Consider the following 21,982-nt stretch of genomic DNA (forward strand, 5'->3'; position numbering starts at 1 on the left):
AATCCCACTGCTTACTGTGAAATCAGAGCAAATGTCAATCAGGTTTTTCTGAGGAAAGTGGCAGGGCAAACGGAAAACTGCTAGGACCCAAGCCTAGAAATATTGACAGGAAAGCTCTCAGACCCATGCTTACTCATCACACGACAAGCGGAAGTGTGGGAGATTATAAAATCGTAAAGTTGGAAGGGGCCCTGCAGATCACCTAGTCTGACCCCCTGCAATGCAGGAATATGCAGTTGTCTCATACGGGGAATCGAACCTGCAACTTTGGCGTTAGCAGCACCACGCTCTAACTAACTGAGCTAGGCAGGCTCCCTCAGTCTCAAACGATCGTGGTCCCATAAGCATCCCTTGAAGGCAAAGATGACTACTGTCTTGAGGAAATTGCCAGAAACAAACTCAAGGACCAGAGTTCTTCTGAAGAACTAGGACCTTTACAGACACAAACAAACATGCCTCCTCCTCACACAAGGAACCAATGCGGCTGACGTCTTACCACACTCCTAAATATGTTCAGGTTGCGGTTCTTTTTCTGTCTCCGATGGAAACATGAGAGAGGTGCTCAGCCACTATTGTGGGCGGGATACAGGAAAATAAGCAGTATACAGTGCACAGAATACAGAAGAGCACAGCAGAAACAAAAACAACCAGATGCACAAGCTGATCAAACTTTTGCAAATAGCCCCATGACACACTAAAAGCACCTACAAAACTCCACCTGCTGGACACACAGGTACACCTTAGCCAAACAGAGAACACCCTCAGCCATATATGCATTTATATACAGCACACACCCCATACAAATGAGCTCAGGGTATGTTGCCAACTTTAATTGGATTAATCAATTAAACAATTAGTTGATTAACAGATAAAGGCCAGTCTTAATTGGAGGGACTGCAAGATAAGGGTGCCCTTGTTTAGTTTCTGAGGCTATCAAACAGGGAACAAGACAAGAAAAATATTAAAAGGAGAACATTCTTCCCAAATACGAGCAGTCAGTTGTTGCTTTAAGACAGCTCACGTCAATCCAAATTCTCACTAACCTAAGGAGAAGGAACCTAGTGCTGTTTGACCCCATTGCACTTTCCTTTATCTATCTGCACCCAACTCTGGGGTGGGACACTACAGTCACCGTTTTTAACAGCTCATGGAACCTGGTCAAGCAGTTGCACATTTTGTGAGGCAAAAACATTACTGTCCAGGAGCAACTTGTTTCAGAGCAAAGGGGGTGATGACAGGCAACACCACTCCATGTTTGATTCCCGTCTAGGGATACGTGAATCTGTCAAATTTGGATTCTTTCATGCTCTCATTTTACCAACCTCAAGTTCAGTTCATTCTGTTTCTGTACCAATTGGCCATTTCCCCCACAAAAATCTGCACAAAATCCATATGCATTTTCACATCAATTTCGCCTAAAATATGCAGTTTGGTGCCCAATTTTATCTAATATAAGCTTTTTGCTAACCTTTCCCTCTAATGCAGAGCTGTTTCGTACATCATTTTCACCAATCTCTGCATTTTTTGGTTTGGCAAACTGCTCTACAAAAATTCAGAGAAGTATGCATTTTGAAGGACAGCTATGCCTTCGCTCAGGAATTGCAAATCAGGTAGCTTTGCATGAAAACGCAAGCTGAACAAAATGCTCCCGCAAGCTGAACAAAACGCTCCCGTTTTTGCCAGCTGCTAAAAGCACAGGGATCTTGCATGCAAAGGGATGGACGGCCTACCGACTTGCCAGTTCACTGCCTTTGCTGTTTTTATTGGGGTCGCGCATGTGCCACCTCTGGGACAGCAGTGCATTTTGGTAATTTTAGACTCTAGAGCCAATGGTCTCCTGGCTGGGGCCGGGGAGCTTTAAATAGTAATGTGCATTCCTTCACTTACTTCAAAATGGTTACATAGGAACGCAGGAAGCTGCCTTACACTGAGTCAGTCCAACAGTCCATTTAGCTCAGTACTCTCTGCACTGGCAGACAGCTGCTCTTGAGGATTTCAGACCGGGAGTCCCAAGACCTTCTGCATGCAAGGCAGGCGCTGCACCACTGAGCTATACCTTCCCCTTGACTTCAGAGACTAAAATTGTAAAATTGGCCCTGCTGTGATTGGAGACTCTCCTGCTCCTGCTCAGGTGGGGGCTCTACACTTTTGCCCCACAGTCCCACCCTGGCAGAACCACTACCTCTGAGGTGCCTGGGGACCCCCTTAGGAGACCCCTCTCTCAGTGGGACTCCATCACTTGGGAGCTGGGTCTGCAAACCAACCGTTCTTTCACACAAACACCCCCTGCCCTGCCAATCTTCTTGGGTGCTCCATGCAAAGGGGGAAGTGTGGCGCCTTTGAGTGGTATCAAAACAGGAGAACAGGGCAGGGTAGGGCAGGATTTTGTGGCAAAAGGGTCCCACAGCATGCAGAGTGAGCAGGGGGGGCTCCCGGAAACACAAGAACGCTGGCTCATCCCATTTTGAAACCAGTGAAGTAAAGTAACAAGGGGGGCCCACCTTTCCAAAAAAGAAAAAGAAAAAAGCCCCCATTAAATCCAAGCCTAAAATGACTGAAATTGCACCGCGGGCAAAGCATATGTATACTGTAGCTCTCGGGCAACCAGCATGGGCAAGCGGCCATCACACACAAATATACGTACGCTTCCCTCCAGGCACTCCCCAAACAGGTATTCGCAGCTGAACAGGATCTGGGAGACGGAGAGACAAGCAGAAACTTGAGAGCCAAACCAACTCCGCAGCGTATTACACAGTTCCTTCCCTCCCGGATCCTGTCTCAGCTCTCCCATATGCTCCTGCAAAGGTGGGACTCCTGAGTCTCACGCCCGAAGCGTTTGCCAACAGGAAAGGAGAAGGAGGAAGTTACCTGCCCAGGTGGGGTTCCTACCCTGCAAGACCCAGCCGGCCACAGGAAGGTGGGGTGTGCGCGACTGAGTGTCACTGTGGCAGCAGAAGGATCCTGGAGGAGCCTCCCCGGCTCTTTCTCGAGCAAAGCAGAAGTTTGCTCTCTTGAGTCATCCCCACTTTCCTCTTCCTCCTCTGCCTGCCTTGTACTTTCTCAATGCAGCTCAGAAACAGCCCTAGCAGGAGAGCTAAGGCTGAGTCAAGCGGGGGGAGAGAGAGAGAGAGAGAGAGAGGAGGAAACACCTACCCACAAAGCTTGCGGGAAAGCCGGGCCTGGAACCAAAGCTGCTACCTGGGCCGGAGTGGACTGCAAGGATCGAGCCTCTGAAGACTGACATTTGGAGATGTCTAAGGAGCTGAGCTGGTGGGTCGGGTGTCCATGCAAAAAGTGGCTTGGAACTCATAAGGAGGGGAAGGAATTTGATCCAGTCCACATGTAAAAGTGAACAGGTCTAATTCACATTTTCCAAAACAATACATGAGCAGAAGCCATCTTCAAAACCTGCTTTTTGCATTGCCATTCGCTAGCCGAGTAATGCGTACAAAAATGCATATACTAAGGTAAAGTGTGCATATTGATGTATATTAGTGAAAATAACATAAAGCTCTATTAGGGGAAATTGCTTTGTAAAAGTGCATACATTTGGCAAAGTTGCATAGAAAAATATGCATATCAGGAGAAATTCACACTAAAATGCTGCTGGGTTTTCATGAGGACCTTTAAAAATAATAATAATTGCAAGTTGATGTGGAAATGTGGGGAACATAAATTCAAATTGGAAAAATTAAAAGCCAAGAGACACCGACAGATGATCCAATCTCTCAACTTCAGTTTCTTATGCTCCCATTCTTCAGCTCAGTTTGCCGCATGTCTACACCAGTTTGTGATTTTTTTCATATTTATAACAAAATTTTATTTACAAATGTTGATTATCGCAAACATATATGTAATCTATATGCAGTCTGCATATTTACAATAAAGCAAAGGCACTATGTGGTTGAATATTGTCCTGATGGTTGATGAACAAATAAGAACTTGGACAATTGTTTATTATCTACTGTATTATGTTAAATTTGACACTCTGATAGTTCATGTTTATCAAATCAATCTAACACTGATGGAGCACTATTTTTGCTATACATATTTTTGCAATGTGTGAGTGTGTTTTTTAAGGTCCTCATGAAAATCTGTTAGCATTTTATTGCAAATTTTCCCTATGCACTTTTTTCCCCAAGCAGATTTCCCTAGATGCATTTTTGTGCATAGTTCTCGCCAATATTCTTTCCCCTAATATACATGTTTTAGTTGGAGAACTGGAGAATTTCTAAAGATAGATGCATTTTTATTCAATTCTTGTTTTGGGATGTGTGAATTAGGTAGGGTTCACTTTAAAATGTGAGAGGAACTGAGTTCCTGCCTCAGCCCCATTTGGGCATAGAGAAGACAGCTGGATCTCACAGCAACTAGCCTGTGGTTACAAGATTTTAATCTTCTCCAACTCTCAGAGGAAGGTGTAAATTCTCAGAGTGAGGGGCCAGAATATTCTCCACACCCTTTATCTCTCAACACAATCACCTCTCACATTTCCTCTGAGGAGCTCAAGAGTGGCAGACTCAATAGTCACCTTATTTTATCCTACCCTGCAAAGTAGGTTAAATTGGGGACATGTGAGTGGCCCAAGGTGACCCAGTGACCTTTGTAGCTCAGCAAAGATTTGAATATGAGATTCCAAGTCCAGCACTCTAACCACTAACACCAGTGTTTGCCAGACTTCAGGGGCCTGTGAACCACTTTGCAAACCAGAGTAACTGTTGAAAGCACCACACACAAACCCACAGAGCCAAGCTGGCATTGCAACCTATTCTGTCGGCCTCATTCAAGCCTGACAATTTCACATAAGGAACTGATGGTCAGACTACCCGATGGTTTGGACTACCCAAGTCACAGATCCGCACCTCCTCTATGAGAAAGCATTGCATTGTGTTCAGCCCAATGCTTTCCTTAGGAGCAAGAGCATGGGTAGGCAAACTAAGGCCCGGGGGCCGGATCCAGCCCAATTGCCTTCTCAATCCAGCCCAGGGGCAGTCCGGGAACCAGCGTGTTTTTACATGAGTAGAATGTGTGCTTTTGTTTAAAATGCATCTCTGGCTTATTTTTGGGGCATAGGAATTCATTCATCCCCCCCAAAAAAGATATACTCCAGCCCCCACAAGGTCTGAGGGACAGTGGACTGGCCCCCTGCTGGAAAAGTTTGCTGACCCCTGAGGAAGACACTGTCAAGGGCCCCCAGCCAAGAAATATCCAAAATATGTAGGAACTTGGGCTACATCACAGGGGCAGGAACAAAATAGATCGGGAACTACTGGTAGATCTCTGGGTGATATGCTGTGGCAACAACAAAACAACTTCCCCCTGAAATTATACTGCTAAAATGAGTAAAGCTGGGAGGAAGGAGCTGATCAGGAACAGATATTTGGATGGAAGGACTGTGAACTCACCTCAGTTCCATTACTCGAGACAAATTCCCAGCCTCCAAAATCTTTAAGTGCGTGCCTTTTGTACCTGGCTCCAGTTATGGGTGTGTGGTAGAAAACAAAGTTGATCTTGCCAGCTGGAAGGCTGTTCACCTCTGCATTGAATCACATCAAAACATGCCTTTTGACAATTTCTAGCCACTAGAGGGAAGCCTTGAACTGTTCTGTGGGTAATGAGAAGTTACAGTGTTTAGTCACCTTCGTAGGGCATCCTCTATCACCTAGAGGGGGCAGCTGAGGTTGCCTGGAGCTTCAAACAAAGTGGAATTGTGCTAAATTTTCAAAGTGTCGAGTTTGGGGAGCTGGGCAGTATGCAAAGGGAAGGCCACAAGCTGCATTTTTAACACTCAGTAGCTACTTAACTGCGCAGTATTCTGCATGTTGGGGACGCGGGTGGCACTGTGGGTTAAACCACAGAGCCTAGGACTTGCTGATCAGAAGGTCGATGGTTTGTTTGTTTGTTTGTTTGTTTGTTTTAAAAGATATTTATTGAGGTTTTACAAAAACATAGGTTTACAAAATAGAAAAAAGTCATATAGAAAGAAAAAGATACAAAAACGAGAGCATACATAAAAAAGAAAAAAGAATAAAAATACGAAATACATAAAACATATAGATAAAAAAGAATTAAAAACAAATCCATTTTTTGTAACTTTAAACTCATTTGCTTGTTTCCTTGGCCTCCTCACACCTCCCCTTTTTGTATTCCCATTTAAATAATCAAATCAGCAAATCCTTACCCTCTTTCATTTATCTTAACTCTATATCTTAACATATTATAACTCTATATTTTCATCCATTATCAATTCATTTTTGCATATTCTTTTTAACTTTGTTGCTAATGCCACTTATTTTCGGTATAAGTGTAATATACGCCTCTTTCCACGACTCTGGTGCAATTATGGTAATCTTTGTACGAAATGTTCCTTTCATATTTCCGATTTTCTTGAACAGATCTCTGGTTCTTCCCATTCTGTTGTTTTCCTCTATTTCTTTGCATTGCTCGTTTAAGAAGGCCTTCTTGTCTCTCCTTGCTATTCTTTGGAAATCTGCATTCAGTTTCCTGTATCTTTCACTATCTCCCTCGCATTTTGCTTGCCTTCTCTCCCCCGCTATTTGTAAGGCCTCGTTGGACAGCCACTTTGCTTTCTTGCAATGGAACTTATTCCCTGGTAATTCCATCAGGCTGCCTGAATGGGAGAGATAGGAAGCAGGGCTCATTCCATCCACTCTGCTCCAGGACCAGCTCCTCCAGGCACCTCCTAGCCCTGAACTTTTTCCCTGCCAGCTGGCCGTTCTAAGAAATACCAAAATAATGAATTGAAAAAAATGTTTAAAATAACTTTTGTAAAAACAAACAAACAAACAAACAAACAAACAAACAAACAAACGCAGAAGCCTTTTATTAGGAATTGTAGGTACCAGCATTCCAAAGGAACAGAAAAGACTTTTCATGTATGTGACAACAGCAACGCAGACGCTACTAGCCCAGAGATGGAAAGAAGACAAAGTCCCTACCAGAGAGGAATGGCAAACCAAGCTGTTGGACTATGCCAAAATGACAAAACTGACCGGAAGGCTCAGGAACCAAGAAGACCAAAACTTCAACGAAGAATGGGAAACAATTATAATTTATCTAGGAGACCACTGTAAGCAGATGAAAACCTTAGCAGGATTTTAATAACACTTGTAATGTAGCGAATATTATGGATAATATGGAAAGATGTAAAATATGGACTATGAAATAATATGCAGTTGAGAAGGTGGACAATAGGATCCATGGAGGGGAAGGTGGGAAGTCCAGCGATTTGGAGAAATCTCTAAATAGGGATATGTAATTTGGATTGTTATAATCCTATATTTGTAAAATCAAATAAAATTATTACCGTATTTTTTGCCCCATAGGACGCACCGGCCCATAGGACACACCTGTTTTTTTTGGGGGGGAAATAAATAAAAAAAAATTATTTCCCCCCCAGGCGCTTGCGGGGCTGGCGGCGGGGAGAAGCGCTCTTCTCCCCGCCGCCAGCCTTCAGACCAGGTCCGGGGACAGCAGGAAGGTGCGCTGCGCCTCCCCGCTGTCCCCTGAGCTTGCGGGGCTGGCAGCAGGGAGAAGCACGCGTCTCCCCGCCATCAGCTTCCAAACCACATTGGGAGACAGTGGGGTGGCGACATTCTGCCTCCCTGCTGTCCCCCGAGCTTGTGGGGCTGGCGCTGGGGCTTTCCTGAAGCCTGGAGAGCGAGAGGGATCGGTGCGCACCGACCCCTCGCACTCTCCAGGCTTCAGCGAAAGTCTGCATTCGCCCCATAGGACGCACACACATTTCCCCTTCATTTTTGGAGGGGAAAAAGTGCATCCTATAGGGCAAAAAATGCGGTACCTATGTGTGTAAAAAGGGAGGCTTGGGTGGTGGTGAGTTGGGGCGGCACCTTCCCATTTCATATCGGGTGATGAAACAGGATGGCACTGTCCTTGCCTGTCCCTCAAAAAAGCCATCTAAGAAGAGGAAAGGAATTCCTGCAGCAGGGCCCTTTCCCTCCCCTCCCCTTCTAGAATGTACACGCTGTAAAATGGAAGACCCTGCAGTATGAGGAGACCAGTCTTATAGCACACCGTCAACCCAAGTGGAGGCAACGATCTTCTTGTCATTGCCCCAGTCCCATCCTTGAAACTAAAGTCTGTAAAGAGGAAAGAAGGAGACACTCTAAGCAGAACAGGAGAGAACTGCCTTCTACTGAGCTCATTCACAGTACTGTCTTAAGCATATGCGGCACCAGGGTGCAAAGATCCACCCAGCGCCCCTAGGTTGCCCAGAGTTGTTGACCTTTTTTAGGGGGGGATCCCCAAAGTTGTTGACTTTTTTTTAGGAAATAGTTGTTTACCGTATTTTTCACTCTATAGGACGCACCAGACCACAAGACGCACCTAGTTTTAGGAGGAGGAAAACAAGAAAAAAAATATTCTGAATCTCAGAAGCCAGAACAACAAGAGGGATCGCTGTGCAGTGAAAGCAGCGACCCCTCTTGCTATTCTGGCTTCTGGGATAGCTGTGCAGCCTCCATTCGCTCCATAAGACGCACACACATTTCCCCTCACTTTTTAGGAGGGAAAAAGTGAGTCTTATAGAGCAAAAAATACAGTACCTTTAGAACCTTTAGGGACTCGCAGGGACTCACAGCACCAATCAAAAGGGGTGCCAGCATCCCACGCACAGGGGCGTATGAAGGGGGTGCAGGTTCTGTGGTGGGGGGGGACAAAATGTTGGGCAGCACGCACAGTCGCCGTGCTGTCTGCCCGCTGCCTCCCCCCCCGCATGACAGTTAACTGTTTCGGCTGCGTGCGCAGCACCCGGAGCGCCGTGTAACGTTGTGGGCACTGTGCGACGCATCCTGTTGTGTCTACCAAGCTGTGGGTTCCTTTGCTGGCTTTTCCACTGTCGGCACATGCTCCCAGCGCCGTCCAACGTGGGGTGCCAGTGCAGAATGATGGGGAATGCAAGCGGCATTGGAGGCAACATCTCCGGACAGATAGCCCGTCAGATATCCGGACAGATAGCCTGACAGATAGCCTGTCAGCCAGCCTGTCAGATATCTCCTGTCAAGCCTCTTAATATGCAAAAAGTTTACTTAAGGGGCTTATCTGAGAAACATGTAGACCCAGAGAACCTGGTCCCAGCCTCTCTTTGGCCTGTAACAGTTAAAACTCACTCTCCCACGAGAAGGGACAGCCCAGTGAAGAGTTGGCCCAACAACCAAAAATTGTTGGCTCCAAGTTGAAAATAGAAAATGGAATGGTAGAGGGAGAATGGAGAATGAATCCTAAATTAAAGCTAGCATTTTTCAAGATGATGTGTTTGTGTGTGAGAGAATTATGCGGCCAGCATCATTTGGGGTTTTTATTTTCTCTCCTTCCACTGAACTACAGAATACAGAAACCGTTAGATATTACAATGGGGAGAAGGAAGTGCAAAAGCAGGTTATTTATCCTTACCACAGCTGCGGCAGACTCTGCCAAGGGGCTGTTATACATTCACTCGGGCAGCAAATGCAGCAGTTTGTGGTAGTCAGCTGATCCAAAGACCTCCTGTCACAGTTACTGTGAACTGAAAAACAGGAGCAGCTGTCCTATCCATTGGCTCACGGATAGCCAATTATTGCACTAAATGAGCCATTTTCTTCTCTGGGCAGTGGTGCTTGGGGCAGAAAGGTAGTGTGCTTCAGAACCTGACCCTTTCACCAGTCAGACTCCATAATGAACTTTTTTGTTTGCTGTCATGTCACAGAAAGAGGAATGTGGCTGGTGAATATTCTTGGCCTTCTCCTTGGGCTTGGTCTTCCCTGGTTTCCTGCACTCCAGAAGGACCCCCACTGTGATCTGGATCAGGGACCCTGTAGTACTACCTATTTGCTGTTGGAGGAAATACTATTCCTGACCAAAGTGGGAAAATGAGCAACAATTTCACCTTGTTGCCTTGTGGAGGAGAAAGGGCAGTCAACAATAACATCATCATCATCATCATCATCATCATCATCATCATCATCATCATAGCTATTGTACCCATGCGGGAGCCCCTAAAAACTCTGTCTGCTTCCACAAGGCAGAAAATCAACTGGGGATCCTGAAGGAGGAAGTGATTTGGAGACAGCTTCCTGATGGGGTGTGTGGGGTGTGGGACTTCCACAGCTACCTGGCCGTCTGTCCCGGCTCTCCACAAAATCAGATAGTAGTCCAAAGGTTTCTAGTTTATAGCATTCATTGATACAGGGAGCAGGTGCATCAGTTCCTTAAGGCACAGTTGCTGTAGCCACAGGAAGTTGGAGCAACTGCAAATTCCCACAAACAGGTATTTAAGTCCTGGTGTCTAGCAGATGATGTTTGGCCAACTCAATAAAATATTATGAAAAAAAATGTTATAATACATCATAATTTTCAGTATGTCTAGAACACATCTTCTGATCTGCCAGTGCAAATTTAGCTATCAGTTGTGTAATGTATACCAGCTGGAAGTTCCATTGCCACTTTGTGAGGCAATTGATCAGAGTACAATTGAAGAACAGATGACAAATGAACCTTTAATTATCATTATCACCAGCATAGCCTTAATGAATACAAAGTAAAGCATTAATATGTACAGGGGGATACGATGCCCCAAACTGCTTGCTGGGTGTCCCCACCCTGAACTTTTTAGGCTGGTTACAGGGCAGTCAAGCAGAGCTTTTCTTATGTTGCAAGTGATAATATATAAAGCCATGCACAGCTCCAAGCATCTATCCCAAACACTTTCCAGTTTTCTGCCATGCTTATTATTATTATTATTGGATCTTAAGCACGTAGTTTTGGTCAAACGATAATTTTTTTTTAAGCTGATGTGATTTTTTTAAAAAATTGAATAGATGAACTCATTTAAAATATAGATTCAGGTGGATAGTCGTGTTGATCTGTTGTAGTCATAATAAATAACAAACTGAACAAAGTAATAATTCCAGTGGCATCTTAAAGATCAACTAAATATAAGCTTTCAAGGTATGAGCTTTCGTGTGTAATACACACTTCATCAGATACTCTGAAGCAGAGATCGCTTCAACCTTTTAACTGTTGATGACTGTTATGGCAGTTGGTTCCACAGGGAAGGGCAAAGGATTTTTAAAGGATAGATGACCAAAATTAGTTTTAGTATGTATAATGGGACATGAATCCATTATCTCTATTTTTTTTTAATACTTTTTTATTCAAGGTTTTATAACAATAACAGACATATAACAAATACATAAACAGACAAAAACGAAAAAAAAAACAAAAAAAAAACACATGTACCATTTTATATCTTAATTTCTTATACCTTTCTTCCCCGACTTCCTCGTGCCTCCCTTTTCTGTATTCCAAATTCTTATCAATTACTCAGCAAATCTTCCCTTATTTTAATTTAAATTTAATCTAATCTTCCTTATTCTCCTTGTCTTAACCCTTGCTAATAGTAACCGTTTACTTTCCAGTCCAACATCATTCTAACTTTCGTTAATTTTATAATATTTCTTTAAATAGTCCTTAAACTTTTTCCATTCTTCTTGCGCTGCTTCTCTTCCCTGGTTTCGGATTCTGCTCGTCATTTCTGCCAGGCCCATGTAGTCTATCACCTTCATCTGCCATTCTTCCAGTGTGGGTAGTTCTTGTGTCTTCCAGTACTTCGCAATAAGTATTCTAGCTGCTGTTGTAGCGTACAAAAAGAAGGTTATATCCATCTTTAACACCCCCTGTCCGACAATGCCCAAGAGAAAGGCCTCTGGTTTCTTGGGGAAAGTATATTTAAATACCTTTTTAAGTTCATTATAGATCATTTCCCAGAATGCCTTAATCTTCGGGCACGTCCACCAAAGGTGAAAGAATGTACCCTCCTTTTCTTTACATTTCCAACATTTATTATCAGGCAAGTGGTAAATCTTTGCAAGCTTGACTGGGGTTGTGTACCACCTATATATCATTTTCATAATGTTTTCTCTTAGAGCATTACATGCCGTAAATTTCATCCCGGTGGTCCACAACTTTTCCCAATCAGCAAACAAAATATTATGACCAATGTCCTGAGCCCATTTAATCATAGCTGATTTAACCGTTTCGTCTTGTGTATTCCATTTCAGCAGCAAGTTGTACATTTTTGACAAATTCTTAGTACTGGGTTCTAACAATTCTGTCTCCAATTTTGATTTTTCCACCTGGAAGCCAATTTTACTGTCCAATTTATACACTTCATTTATTTGATGATAATGCAGCCAATCTCTCACCTTCCCTTTTAATTTCTCAAAACTCTGCAATCTCAATTTGTCCCCTTCCTTTTCCAAAATTTCCCAGTATCTTGGCCACTTCGACTCCATGTTTAACTTTTTAACTGCCTTAGCTTCCATTGGCGACAACCACCTTGGAGTTTTATTTTCCAGCAGATCTTTATATCTAATCCAAACATTTAATAGTGCTTTTCTGACAATATGGTTTTTAAAACTTTTGTGTGCTTTAACCTTGTCATACCACAAATATGCATGCCACCCAAAAATATTATTAAAACCTTCCAAATCCAAAATGTCTGTGTTTTCAAGAAGTAGCCATTCTTTCAGCCAGCAGAAAGCTGCCGCTTCATAGTAAAGTTTAAAGTCTGGCAGGGCAAACCCCCCTCTTTCCTTTGAGTCCGTTAGTATCTTAAATTTAATTCTGGGCCTCTTGCCCTGCCAGACAAATTTAGATATATCTTTTTGCCACTTCTTGAAACAGTCCATTTTTTCCATTATTTGCAATGCTTGAAACAAAAACAACATTCTTGGCAATACATTCATTTTTATAACTGCGATTCGACCTAACAAGGAAAGCTTTAAGTTTGACCAAATCTCCAAATCTTTTTTCACTTCTGTCCAAGTTTTTTCATAATTATCTTTAAATAGGTTCACATTCTTAGCTGTCATGTTTATACCCAAATATTTCACTTTTTTAACCACGGTCAACCCTGTCTCATTCTGAAACCTTTCTTTTTCAGTCTGTGTTAAATTTTTCTCTAATACCTTTGTCTTTAACTTATTCAATTTAAATCCTGCCAATTGACCAAACTCTTGGATTATTTCCAAAACTCTTTTCGTACTAGCTTCTGGCTCTTGCAGTGTTAGTACTAAGTCATCTGCAAATGCTCTCAATTTGTATTGTTTAGCTCCGACCTGAATCCCTTTAACCAACTGGTCCCTCCTAATCATATTAAGCAAAACCTCCAGGACCGATATAAAAAGTAGTGGGGAGATAGGGCACCCCTGACGTGTCCCTTTTTCAATCTTGAACTCTTCTGTAACCACGTTATTTACAATTAATTTTGCTTTCTGTTCAGAATATATTGCACCTATACCATTCTCGAACCCTTGGCCTACCCCCATTATCTCTATTCAGACCAGGTCTCTCCATAGTTTTTAGTCTGGTAAGGAGTTGTAATTCTGCAACTTCTCTTTCAAGTTCTAGTTACATGTAGGTAGCCGTGTTGGTCTGCCGTAGTCAAAACAAAACAAAATAAATAAAATAAAAAAAATCCTTCCAGTAGCACCTTAAGTTAGTTATTGGAATGAGCTTATCTGAAGAAGTGTGCATGCACACGAAAGCTCATTCCAATAACTAACTTAGTTGGTCTCTAAGGTGCTACTGGAAGGAATTATTTTATTTTATTTTATTTATTTTATTTTGTTTCTCTTTCAAGTGTATTTCTAAAATTATTTTGGAATAAGACAGCCACTCTAAGATCATTTAAAATATGAAGGTGAAGCAAAAATACAAGATAGACTTTCATTCGTCCTTGGGCACATACAAACTATATTTATTAAAATAAATAACGGTGGCTCCTTTTTCGGCCTCCGTTCCCCACGAGTGGCTATTCGCCATTTCACTCGATAGAGGGAGCCCTTGTTGTCAGAACGGCGTCGGAGTCTCTTTTCTTAGAATCTCCTTCTCTTTCAACTCGGCACCACCTTGGAGTTCAACTAATCACAGCTCCTCTGCATCCATCCCCTCCCTCCCTCTTCCCCCACTTCGCTATTACGCATGCGTTGTGTCGCCGTTGATTAAATAGAAAAATTTTAATACCCTGAAAGGTGCAGTCTTCATGAATCTGTAAAAAGTTCGGTTCCCATTGGCCATCGATGTACTCCACCATGTGCGGGGCAAAACTGGTAGAATTAGCTATAGTGGAGTAAGGTTTAAGAGGGAGAGGGAGAGAGAAATCTGGAGACAGAAGTGCAGTGCTCTCGAATATGCGCCGAGGACCATTTTTTTGTTGTTCGATTTTTTTTAAAAAAATATAATACTATTCGTATATGCCTTTCCGCCCCACATTGCCCCGCATTCTGAAAAAACCGATTGAGAACCGGAAGTAAAGACCGCCTAAATAGATGAAACTCGTGGGGTTTTTACGCCTTCCCCTTCGACGGGAAACCTTTGCCGCATGCGCCGTGCAGTCGGGCGGCTTGCTCTTTCCCGTCAGCCCCTGCGCGTTATAAATACCCACGTCGTGCGTCCCACATTCTTTTCTAGGCGCGTGGGAAGAAGGGGTAAGTGATGGAGCTGCTGCCTTCGCCTTAAAAGAGCGGGAAGCGCGGCATTTTAATCTCACAAGAAGCAATAGGGAATGTAATACTTATAAGTGATTAATTAAGTTGCTTTTATAATTGCACCGTTTTTATATCTTAATAAATGAAAGAAACAGCGGAAGATGCAGTGATGAGATTTTCCCTATTGAATTTCCGCTCGTTTCTTGAATTTCAACGTTGAAGGAGCGCCGTTGTTGCAGTTAGTGCCACAGAAAACTCTTATACAAAAGATTATAAAATAAATGCACCTTGAAAGCGTGTGGCGGCAGGCAGAAATTCAACAGGTACTGCAAGTCGGGTGTGTTTTGGAGGACAGCAGCCGGCATGGCTCGCAATTTGTTTTTGAGGTCTGGAAAGAATGGTGCCCTACAGCAACCATTCCTCTGCTTGCACTGCACTTCCCTAGTTTCTATCTGGGAATCCTCTTTGGTTGGGAAGAAAGCTATGACCAGCCTCATTTCTACCCGTTTGCATGGGTGTCGTCTTTGTGAAGTTCTGTTAAACTTGCAAGGCAAATTGGATCTTGCCTACCTCTCTAAAATGTTTTATTTTTAAATTAGTTTCTCACCTTTCCTTAAAGGAGCTCAAGGTGGTGTACAAGGTTCTCCCCTCTTCCCATTTCATCCTCACAAGAAGCCTCATGTTTGTTGGAGGTTTATATTTATTGAACCACTAAAAACCTGCACTAGCATGATCCTATGCCTGATTTGAAAACCTTTTTTCCCTCTTGCTAGTGACCTCTTAACAGTGTACACATGTGCATATCAAGGTGCTGTTGGGTGGCGAGAAACCTTTCAACTTTCATAATTTCAAGCAAGATTTTGTTTAAAACTATGAGACTGAAGCGTTTAATCTGCAAGAATACGGACTTGCCTAACAGTTTTTCTGATCTTTGTGATGCTTTAAAGATTGCCTGAAACCAAGCATTTATAAACAAATGCATGTTTGGGCATAAATGTTTATGCAGTGTATTATTGGATGCAAGGCTGTACCTTGCTTGGTGCCAATGGTACTGTATGAAGCTATATTTCATGCAGTTACAATACACTAATGCACACTTTTGTTCTTTGTGGTCAGAAAGCCTTGAGAACCTCATTAGATGCTGCTGAAGAGGGCATTTGATCCACAGGTGAACATGTCCAGTTTGGAAATGCAAGGTATTGGAGAATTTTTTTTCTGTTTGATCTTAATCAGCAAATTACTACCTGAACTAGCTGTCATCAACCTGGTGCACTCCAGATGTTTTGAACTACGTACAGCTCTTACTGGGCCCCAGTCAGCATGGCCAATAGCCAAGAATGCTTGGGAGTTGTAGTCTTGCAATACCTGAAAGGCAATTGGTTGGGAAGACTTGCAAAGATAGGAACAGCATAATTTTATACAAATGGAATATATTCAAATGTTATTCTTAGGCTGTGTATATAACTTTGAAGCATATGCTTTACTGTAGCACTGTAGTTTAGTGGTTACTGGCAACTATGAGGGGTAAACTACAGTGCCCATAATTATTGGGGAGGGGAAAAATGCGTTTAGAATGTATTTTGAAGGTAAAGTGTGTACACAGCCTCCTTCCCAGAGATATATAAAGGAAAAGGTTTTTCTTTAATCTACTGAAAGTGCAAACTCCTTATGGAGCACATCACTTGTCTCCACCGCAAAAATAAAGTTCTGCTCCTTGTACTTTACCCTTGGGAGTTGGGGGCACCAGTATTTTGAGCGTACTTGGCCCTTGCTGACCTAGAGACTATAAAACGTCTAGAAATGGAGGCACTTCATCCTGCTGTCAACCCAACGGGGATATCTGGAGAGGTTGCTCTCTCTCAGCTCTGTCCATGTGGCGTATGGGAGCGTAGGCCTTCGGGCTCTGTGACGTATAGTCCCCTTCCACACCGTTGGAGAGCAAGCTGGGCCCTCGTGGTCTGCTACCTGCATATTCCTACTGCTTCTCTGAGTCTTCGGACGGTGACTGAGGAGATAAACCATGCAGGAGACACTCCTCAAGCAAGAGCTTTGCTAATAGGCTTTTGTTTGCAATACACTTTTCAAAGACACCACAACAGTTTTCTCCTGGTCATAAAAATTACAATCACTTTTAAAGGATATTGTGTGGGGGGGTGGAGGGTATGGCACGTATGTGGGAGTGCAGATTTGTTCAAGGGTTGCCTGTTGTTGTTTTTTTCTTGTTGGGCAAATGCCCTCCGCTTTCAGAGACCCAATTCTGAAAGATAACCCGGCTTTTTATTTCTGGTAGCAGGTATTCTGCATTTGCTATGTCATGCCGCTAGTTTTATATCATACCTGGGTCCTGAGCAAGGATGAGGGGCTGACCTCTGGGTGTGGTGAGGATCAGACGTCTGCGCATCATGGACACTGGAGCTCCACAAGAGTCAACCAGGTAAAAGGGTTGCTTTGTCCTTCCGGAAGAGAGTTTGCTAATGTCCTGCTGGCCTGCATTCAACAGTCTTTGTAGTAGCTTGGGATCATTATATTGGAAGCGGATATTAAGCGTTTTCCCAATGTGCCAGATGTTGCTGGGCTACTCTCATCATAATCTCCCATCTCAATAAACTCTGGTTTATTGGCTGAGGCTAATGGGAGTTGGAGTCCCAACAAATATAAGCTACCACCTTGGGGCATGCTGGTAAAGAGGCTAGTAACTTCTTATACTGGAGCAGGAACTGGCAAGCCACTCCAGTATCCCTGCCAAGAAAACTCCATGGACAAAGACAACAGGCATATAAAAGTTGTGCCTGGTGTGCTCTGGTCCATGGGGTCACGAAAAGTCGGACACGACTAAACAACAACAACTTCTTATACTGTAGAGGCGCTTTGCAATTTGTCCTGCCTTCAACCAACGGGGATATCTGGAGAGGTTGCTCTCTCTCAGCTCTGTCCATGTGGCGTATGGGAGCGTAGGCCTTCGGGCTCTGTGATGTATAGTCCCCTTCCACACCGTTGGAGAGCAAGCTGGGCCCTCGTGGTCTGCAACCTGCATATTCCTACTGCTTCTCTGAGTCTTCGGACGGTGACTGAGGAGATAAACCATGCAGGAGACATTGCTTCACTTTGATAGTATATCCTTACTGTAGCTGTTGCTTTGTGCTAGTGTGGTATTGTTAAAAAGTTGTGTTTAATCCAGTGCTGCTTAAACCTTTGGGAGTGAGGTCCATTTATAAATAAAATTTACCTAGGAACATAGAAAGCTGCCTTATACAGAGTTAAGACCATTTGTCCATCAAGCTCAATGCTGTCTACACTGACTGGCAGTGGCTCCCCATGGATTTAGGCAGGGGTCATTACCAACCCTACCTGGAGATGCCAAGGATTGAACCTGGAACCTTCTGCATGCAAAACAGATCACCTACCACTGAGCTGTGCCCCTTCTATTATTAGTTACTGAACTTATAATTAGCCTGTTGCACAAAGGTTTCCAGGCCGCCTTGCAATATTTTTAAGAGCTTAAGTAAAAAAGTTATTATAAAACGATGTGCAATTCATAGAAATTAACCAGAACATCTTCCTCACCGCAATAACAGCAGCAAAAAGCGATGGCAGCACAAGCAGCTAAGCTTTCCAGTCCTGTCTCCTCTCGTTGAAAAAGAAAATAAGACTTTCAAGTTCAAATTTAACACGGGGCAATTGCATATTATATATTCCATGTTTTAATTAGCGTGTTGGTGTTATAGTACATATTGCTTGTATAAATAGAATTTAATATGCAGGGGGGTCAGTTGCCAATTTAATATGCAGGGGGTCAGGGCCAAGTTGCTCCAAGAGAATCTATGACAGAAGTGCTGTGGGCCCATCATGAATTTTCTTTAAAATCCCTAGAAATTTGGGGGGGGGGGGGAGAGGAGAAATGACAGACACATACTCATTGTGTGACTAGCCCAGGAATACATTGGGACTCCCAGTTTGAGAAGCAGCTGTCCTAACTATTGTACAATTCTGTTCTTCCCATTCCAGTACGCTTGAAAGTTCATTGCATGCTGTTGGAATGGCCATATAATCCTGAAATGGGTGTGTACAGCAGTTCTCACTCTCAAGGTATTCATGAGAATAATTAATTTTTCCTATTTGCCTTTTGTGGGCTGGGGTGTGTGTGCCGTTAAGACCACTGTAGCGGGTTGTCTTTATAAACTCCACTGTGAAAATAATGCTGTACTCTTGGGTTTAGACTAAAAGTACATTAAAATATAAAATGCTGTCTAGGTATAAGTAATTCTGAAAGGGCATCAGCTGTGTTGGACTACAAATGCACTTGCTGTTCATCCTGCTGTCAACCCAACGGGGATATCTGGAGAGGTTGCTCTCTCTCAGCTCTGTCCATGTGGCGTATGGGAGCGTAGGCCTTCGGGCTCTGTGACGTATAGTCCCCTTCCACACCGTTGGAGAGCAAGCTGGGCCCTCGTGGTCTGCAACCTGCATATTCCTACTGCTTCTCTGAGTCTTCGGACGGTGACTGAGGAGATAAACCATGCAAGAGACACTCCTCAAGGAAGAGCTTTGCTAATGGGATTTTGTTTTCAATACACTTTTCAAAGAGACCCCAACAGTTTTCTCCTGATCATAAAAAATACAATCACTTTTAAAGGATATTGTGGGGGGTATGGCATGTATGTGGGAGTGCAGATTTATTCAGGGGTTGTTGTTTTTTCTTGTTGGGCAAATGCCCTCCGCTTTCAGAGGCCCAATTCTGAAAGATAACCCTGCTTTTTTATTCTTAGTAGCAGGTATTCTGCATTTTCCTATGTTATGCCGCTAGTTTTATATCATACCTGGGGCCTGAGCAAGGATGAGGGGCTGACTTCTGAGTGTGGTGAGGATCCTGCACATCATGGACACTGGAGCTCCACAAGAGTCAGCCAGGTAAAAGGGTTGCTTTGTCCTTCCAGAAGAGAGTTTGCTAATGTCCTGCTGGCCTGCATTCAACAGTCTTTGTAGTAGCTTGGGATCATTATATTGGAAGCGGATATTAAGCGTTTTCCCAATGTGCCAGATGTTGCTGGGCTACTACTCTCATCATAATCTCCCATCTCAATAAACTCTGGTTTATTGGCTGAGGCTAATGGGAGTTGGAGTCCCAACAAATATAAGCTACCACCTTGGGGCATGCTGGTAAAGAGGCTATTTAACTTCTTATACTGTAGAGGCACTTTGCAGTTTGTCCTGCCTTCAACCAACGGGGACATCTGGAGAGGTTGCTCTCTCTCAGCTCTGTCCATGTGGCGTATGGGAGTGTAGGCCTTTGGGCTCTGTGACGTATAGTCCCCTTCCACACTGTTGGAGAGCAAGCTGGGCCCTTGTGGTCTGCAACCTGCATATTCCTACTGCTTCTCTGAGTCTTCGGACGGTGACTGAGGAGATAAACCATGCAGGAGACATGTGCTTGTTTGCTGCTTCATTCATAAACCCTTATTAAATCTTGTAGGGTTCCTACTGGGGGATCTGGTTGGCCACAGGATGATGGATTAGGTGGCCATTTGGCCTGATCCAACAGGGCTCTTTTGTTCAATTTTTGCCTTGCTCTTTTTTGAGTTTTTGGTAGTATGGCATGAGGCATGTGAAAAATTAAGGCACTTAATGGCCTTGTAAGAGGCATATGCACCAGAGTTTTATGTCGTAATTGTGTTAATAAGCCTAAGCTTGTGGTTCTTGGTTGGAAGAAGCTATGGGGGCCACAGATATATTGAGCCTTACTCAATGCAAGTTTTATAAACGGCACAATTGGGCTTGTTCAAGTTGGTCCTTGCATATATTCTCATAATTCCTAGGACCCTTGTACCTATGGGACTGCCTTTCCTGGTATTCCCCACGGAGGTCCGTATATAGCAACACCCTAGAGGTTCCGGGCCCTCAACCAGAGCCAGGGCCTTCTCAACACTGGCCTGGTGGAATGCTCTGTCTCTTGAGACCAGGGCCCTGCGGGATCTGATCTCTTTCCGCAGGGCCTGTAAGAAAGAGTTGTTCCACCTGGCCTTTGGCTCAGAATCAGTTTGATTCCCTCCCCCTCTTTCTTTTTCCTTTCTCCTATGAAGAGATTGCTCCCTAATTTTTTTAATGTTGTGTCTTAATCTTTTAAATTGTATTTTAATCAACTTGTTTTTATTATTGGTTGTTAGCCGCCCTGAGCCCGGTCTTGGCTGGGGAGGATGGGATATAAATAAAAATGTATTATTATATTATTATTATTATTATTATAATTTCAGTGCTTGTGCAGTGACTAGTTTGAAGTCTTTACATTGTGGTCTTTTTTTTTACATTGGAATGATTGAGGTCCTGCTTTTTATTAGTGGATGCTTGATTGATTTCTCTCCCTCAATTAGTTTTTCATTGCTTTCTCCTCAAAGTCTCAAAGTGACTTACAAGTCCGTACAATGCAAAAAAGCTTTAAAATCAGTTGAAATGTGCTGATTTTATGTTCGGGAAGCTGAGAACCAGAAACAGCCTGTTGATGTTTTTGTTTTTATTTATCAGGCCATTTTAAAAGGAAGAATAACAACCAGGAGAAAAAGAGCTGGAGAAGATGCTGAGGATGTGGTCTTGTGAAAGCATCAGCTATTTAAGCATAGGTCAGAAGAGAACAAGAGTCCTACAGATCAACAGAACAATCTTGGAGAAATGGCTACCTTTGGTCTCCACCTTCAGTATGCCTTCAAGTCTACAATTCCCATCATCCCTGGTTGCCGACTAGGCTGGTGGGATTCGGAAGGCCCCAACATTGACAGGGCACTATGCTAGCTTTCTCTGGCAGCAACATGATGGAAGAAAAGCTGCATTGCTGTGGATACTAATGAGCAGGAATGACCTCCAAAGCCTTAATGTGGAGAATTATCATCTTGCTTTTTCCCTGATTAGCAGGTGCTGCCATAGTGGTAACAAAACAGCAAGATCTGTGACACACTGCTTGTGTGTTCTGAGCAAAGGTGGTCAAGGGAAAAACTTAAATGCGGACAAAGATAATGGTCCAAAACCAAATTAACCGGTTGGGATGAAGAGGTTTTCTGCATTTGCAGAATTTGACAACTGCATGCATGCCTTTTTTCCCTTGCAAGTAACAGAACTCCTATGCTATTTACCTGTAAGAGATGGCTTGTTGAACACCAATAAAGCATATTCTGTAAATTTTTTTATTCATGTGTTAGGACATGATCTGCAGTTGGTATTGACGTTGTTAGAGAAAATGGGTATACAGACGACAGAAGATGAGATTATGCAGCTCTACCATGCTCCAACAATGTCTGACAATTTAAAATGGACTTTGAAACAGGGTTGCATCCAACTAGGTTCTGCTCACAGTAGACCCATTGAAATTAATGGACCTAAGATAGCTATGACCATAATTTTTGGTTGTCTACTCTGAGTAGGAGTAGCATTGGCTATAACAGAAAAAACAAAAGGTATTGGCAGATGCACAGTATATTTTGGAATTGTTG

General features: G+C 43.3%; 1 protein-coding gene and 1 long non-coding RNA gene across 13 annotated transcripts in view; one reads left to right on the plus strand and one right to left on the minus strand.

Moving 5' to 3' along the window:
- SYTL1 (synaptotagmin like 1) overlaps nucleotides 1-13,892 on the minus strand; it is a 43,975-nt gene extending 30,083 nt beyond the window's left edge. For 2 of the 8 annotated variants that reach the window (XM_083627404.1, XM_083627399.1), the window contains exons 1-2: nucleotides 2,869-3,127; nucleotides 2,645-2,692 (exon numbers count right to left, since the gene is read on the minus strand). The gene's annotated coding sequence lies outside the window, so the exon portion shown is untranslated. Of the gene's footprint in view, nucleotides 1-496; nucleotides 528-2,644; nucleotides 2,693-2,868; nucleotides 3,306-5,405; nucleotides 5,606-13,768 lie in introns of those variants that run through there. The other 6 variants (XM_083627400.1, XM_083627405.1, XM_083627401.1 and 3 more) reach the window with 6 other exon arrangements.
- A 555-nt stretch (nucleotides 13,893-14,447) lies between these two features.
- On the plus strand, nucleotides 14,448-21,659 carry LOC310769138. Of its 5 annotated transcripts, none has more exons than XR_014551426.1 (6): nucleotides 14,448-14,507; nucleotides 15,624-15,703; nucleotides 16,798-16,941; nucleotides 18,513-18,593; nucleotides 19,274-19,415; nucleotides 21,024-21,659. It is a non-coding gene; the product is annotated as an uncharacterized lncRNA (long non-coding RNA). The 5 variants fall into 5 exon arrangements; XR_014551427.1 differs by having other exon boundaries at nucleotides 14,449-14,507; nucleotides 18,513-18,568; nucleotides 19,280-19,415; XR_014551428.1 differs by having other exon boundaries at nucleotides 14,449-14,507; nucleotides 18,513-18,566.
- The last annotated feature ends 323 nt before the right edge of the window (nucleotides 21,660-21,982 follow it).

Source organism: Podarcis filfolensis, assembly GCF_964270895.1.
Source record: "Podarcis filfolensis genome assembly, chromosome: 8".
Classification (NCBI taxonomy): Eukaryota; Metazoa; Chordata; class Lepidosauria; order Squamata; family Lacertidae; genus Podarcis; species Podarcis filfolensis.